Source organism: Ammodytes marinus (genome assembly GCF_949987685.1).
Source record: "Ammodytes marinus genome assembly, chromosome: 11".
Lineage (NCBI taxonomy): Eukaryota > Metazoa > Chordata > Actinopteri > Uranoscopiformes > Ammodytidae > Ammodytes > Ammodytes marinus.
The window spans coordinates 366,710-371,709 of record NC_137215.1 but is presented as its reverse complement, the minus strand read 5'-3'; the positions used below and the strand labels follow the sequence as shown (position 1 = coordinate 371,709).

The 5,000-nt window shown below is 38.2% G+C and overlaps 1 protein-coding gene across 2 annotated transcripts in view; it reads left to right on the top strand.

The window, feature by feature from the left end:
- Window positions 1-5,000, top strand: part of entpd6 (ectonucleoside triphosphate diphosphohydrolase 6) — a 30,150-nt gene that overhangs the window by 13,964 nt on the left and 11,186 nt on the right. The window lies entirely within an intron of this gene.

The following is a 5,000-nucleotide window of genomic DNA, read 5'->3' as shown; positions in this document are numbered from 1 at the left end:
TATACAGGACACACACACACACACACACACACACACACACACACACACACACACACACACACACACACACACACACACACACACACACACACACACACACACACACACACACACTGATATGTAGGTTGTGTGTTTAAATGCCTGCTGTGTATGGACACGATGCGCGGCCTAGTGTAAGCCTTTTAAAGTAGTTCATACAAGCAATTATGTCTCTGTGGGATAATGTCCCAGTTAATCTTAAAGTGTGTGTGTGTGTGTGTGTGTGTGTGTGTGTGTGTGTGTGTGTGTGTGTGTGTGTGGCACTGACTAGATTATCTGTTTGTGAGGCTGAAATGTTTTCTCCTTTTCAGCTTGTTACTCCAATGAATTTTTTATTTTTTTATATAAATAAAAAATGTTTATTATTAATTTTTTTTTTCGGGATAAATCATTATACAGCTCAACATGTTAACTTGTAAAAGGATATTTTTTTTAAGGATGAAAAAAATTAATTGATAAATTATAATAGAAATTATATAATAAATACATAAAAATTCCAAAAAATAGATTAATTACTCGATACATGTAGGTGAAGTGGTCAGAATTTCTTTACAAAAAAATTATTTAAAAAATATAATACATTTTCTAATTGAGATCAACATATCAGTACATCGTACAACTCGACATGAAAACTCGTATAAAGTGTTCTTTTTTTAAGGAGGAAAATAAATGAATACAATATGATATCAATTATATAATAAATAAATAAAAATTACAAAAAAAATAAATTACTTGATGAATGGAGGTTAAGTGAACAGAATTAATTTTAAACAATAAAATTAAAATAATATAAAAAAAAAATCTATATATTTTTATGAAGACAGAATCAAACCTACTTGACAAAGATAATCATAATATTTCTTATATCTCATTTCATGTCCGTTTGTTACACACACACGCACACACACACACGCACACACACACACACACACACACACACACACACACACACACACACACACAGTGTTTCACATAAACACTTAAACACTTATAGATGTTGTATTGGGGCCTCTCAGCTAAAGCCTTTACGCTGCCTTCAACAGGACTAAATATCTTAGGGGCTTAAAACGAATGTCTTTTTCAATGATTACTGAATTAACTTCTTATTTGAGCCACTAATGGATGTGTGTGTGTGTGTGTTTGTGTGTGTATACGTGTGTGTGTGAGGGTTGTGTGTGTCTGCGTGTGGGTTGTGGGTGAGTGTCTGCGTGTGTGTGTGTATACGGTGTGGGGGTGTGTGTGTGTGTGTGTATGTGTGTGTGTGCGCGCTGTGGTCTAACCGGATTTATTACGGCCTGATTCTTGGCCTCGATGCGTTGAGATTACTCTTATTGTTAATGCATTTTCTCTTGAGTGGTTAGCGCGCGGCTATAAGCAGCTTTCAGTTTGTTATAGATTTCTACGCTCCACAATATCTGGAACAAACTCGCACAAAACTTCAGGTCTGCTGCTGCAAAAAATCCTGGGCTATTTTTAAAGGTACAATGTGTAAGCTCCTGTCCTCTCCATTGCTCCATTGACATCTTCTCTTTATCTTTAGACAGACCCTGCGTTCCAAATCACATACTCTTTCTCTTTACTACACTACATACTAAAGAACAGAAGAGTTTTAGTCTTTTTACTACACTACACACTAAAGTACAGAAGAGTTTTAGTCTTCTTACTACACTACATACTAAAATACAGAAGAGTTTTAGTCTTTTTACTACACTACATACTAAAGTACAGAAGAGTTTTAGTCTTTTTACTACACTACATACTAAAGTACAGAAGAGTTTTAGGGCCACAGACAGGAGAGAAAAAAAAAACAGATAAGGAAGATTTATATTCATTATGTCGAGAAATGTCAAGAATAAAGATGAATACTCCAAAATGCTATTAGAGTTAGTGGGGCATCTAGGTATTTTTGGCATACTACAATTGACGTGCATGTATTGGGACATCCTAAATCTTTTTCTGGCATGCTAAATAGTAGGGAAGTATGGGGATTGGAACGCAGAGATAGATTCATCACATCCCTTTCCATTTAATTTAGATTATTTTGATTATGTATGTTCTTTGTCTCCTTATTTTCTGAAGTTTGTTTGTTAGCTTTATGAATATGATTTGATTGCGATGATGGACAGGGGTGGAACTCTTGTACGAGTCCATTGGCCTTCGTTCCCTCCTGGCACCATTACTAGGGACTTTAAGCAACGACGGTTGAGAGGACGGCTACGGCGGTCGAGCAGAATTTTTAGCATTCGAGAACTCATGTCATCACCTCCTATCGCTGTAGTCAGAGCGAGTCAGAGCCGTAGTCCGTCTGTTTACCACGGCAGAACAGGGTTTTTGACGTTGTGAGCGCTACACCAACTGCAGCAAGTAGCCGGTCTAAGAGTTGCTAGGTGATAGTGGAAGCCGTTGGAATCTTTCCCCGACGCCGTAGCTGTCGCTAAAACAACGCTGCTTAAAGTCCCCACTGTTAATGTGCTAAATACACTAAAGTAGGCTAATAAAAATTGACAAAAAGTGATTTTGACAAAAAAAGCATTCTCAAGAATCACTGACTAGACACTAAGAAATCAAGGTTCAGGAATGGTCCTTAAACCTGCAGTGTGTAGAATTTTGGGTTTTATTTCCTAGCAGATTTTGTAGAAAGTAATTATAATATCCATAAGTACGTTTAATTTAGTGCATAATAGCTGAACAAAAATGTTTTGAATTATTTATTTTTCCGTTAGAAAGGGTCTCATATATGTCCATATTTCTGCATATCTTGGACCAAGGCCTAGTGCCGCCATCTTGAAAGTGTCATAGTTGGAATGTCATCAGGTGCATTGTTTAGAATTTAGAATTGCACACTGCACCTTTAAAGGGTACAAATGCTTTGTCCCCCCGTTCAACACTGTACCTTAAAGGGACAGTGTGTCATATGACATCATCAAGAAAGTTCTAGAAAGTTCTAGAATGCAACGCTCCCTGGGTAACCCCACCCCTTTAGAATAATAACAGAAGCTACAGTGGCCTTCAAGGACAAGAACAATTCTAAATTCTAAACAATGCACCTGATGATATTTCAAAAACATGGATGCCTCCATAAGACTTGCCCACTCAATGTACAAAATGTAATATTAATATTTGTAATTCTCCGCTCAGGAGGATAATTCAGATTATTGGCAGAGGTGATTGTACACCAATGAGGACATATTTATGAATGAGGATATTGATTTTAGCGAATAAATTACTTAAAATGTTACACAGTGTCCCTTTAAACATTGGCACATGTTTCTACCTTCTTGTCTGTACCTCTAAGAACATTTCTGTACGTCACTAGTGACAAACATGTCCGCATTGGAAAGGTACAGTGAAAATGTGAATTCTGGGGGCGCCCTTAGCTCAGTCGGTAAGGCGCCCCCCCCCCCCCCATGGGCCTCGGCCAGCAGTGGACCCGGGTTCGATTCCAGCCCGCGGTCGTTCTCTGCATGTCACTCCCCTCTCTGCCCCATTTCAACTCTGTCTCTACACTATCAATAAAGCATAAAAAATGCCCAAAAAAATACCTTAAAAAAAACCCACTTAAAATGTGAATTCTGCAAGTTTTCTGCATTTCATATGAAGTAAAGCATTCGATTTTATTTTATTTAGCTGATGCTTTTATCCAAAGCGACTTCCATTAAGTTACAGCAGTTAAACCTTTAGATCATAATAGACTAAATTCTTCAAAAATCTGTGGTCTGATTCGCCGGAGTTTGCGGATGGAATCGTCCAAACAAAGACAGCGAGGCGATTACTGCTTCACTCCCAGTTCACAGAGCCTAGGCTGGGTATAAACACCAGACCAAGAGATTTCTAATGTTGTTTTTTATGCCCCTTTAACGCACTTCGAATTACTTATATACTTATAATTTGTGCTATTTAGATTAACTTGCCTTGACTAAGTGCCCGACCATAAGCCTAAAGATTCCCTCTCCATCTCCCTCTCCCTCTCTCCCTCTTTCTCTCACTCCCTACCCCTCTCTCTCTATCCCTCCCTCTCTCTCTCTTTCTATCTATCTCTTTTCCTCTCTCTCTCCCTCTCTCTCTCTTTCTATCCATACTTGTTTGTTTTGTTTTGAAATAGCTTCTTAGCGTTTTAGCTTAAAGCTCCTATGATACAGTTAGTGCATGTGGAAGCATTTTAATCACCCACTCCTACACACACACACACACACACACACACACACACACACACACACACACACACACACACACACACACACACACACACCGATGGGTCAGAGGTCGCATTTAAAAGGCACTAATGCACAGAGCGTAAAAGTGCAAATATTCTTCTGACGGTCGCTAAGCTAATGTCGCTAATGTCCACTTTGGGTCTTCGGCAAAAAATAAACCGATTCCTCCGTGGAGCTTATAGAGAGACCTTATGACCTCATCAAACTTCTCTGCTGCTGAAAATATGAACCCACGAGTTGGACACAGTGTTATATACTCTATGCAAAATATACATGCATCAGAAAATTGACAGAAAATTAATTAAAAGGCGCTACAAATTTTTTCCTCTGATGATCATAAATTACATGTAACAGCAAACGAGACCATCAGTGCAAAGAATGCTATTTTTATATAGTTTTTCTTAATGCCTTTGTCATGGGTATACGCTCACCCAGGAACAACAGCTGGCGTGGTAAAAACACTACCGCTTATGTCCAAAGGGGGGCGCTAGAACTAACACAAACTGAGAGTTCCTCAGAGCACCTTTTGTAAATCAATTTAAATAAAAGATTCAATCTACATGCTGAGAAGTTTTCTTGTGATGTTTTGTTAGACCACGACGTAATAAGTTCAATTTTAACCTGTCATTTTCTATTAATTCGCTTTTCTAATGTGTATTATGTATTCTAATCTTGCCCCTGTAAAGCACTTTGAATGGCCTTGTGTCTGAATTGTGCTATAGAAATAAACTTGCCTACATATGCTGG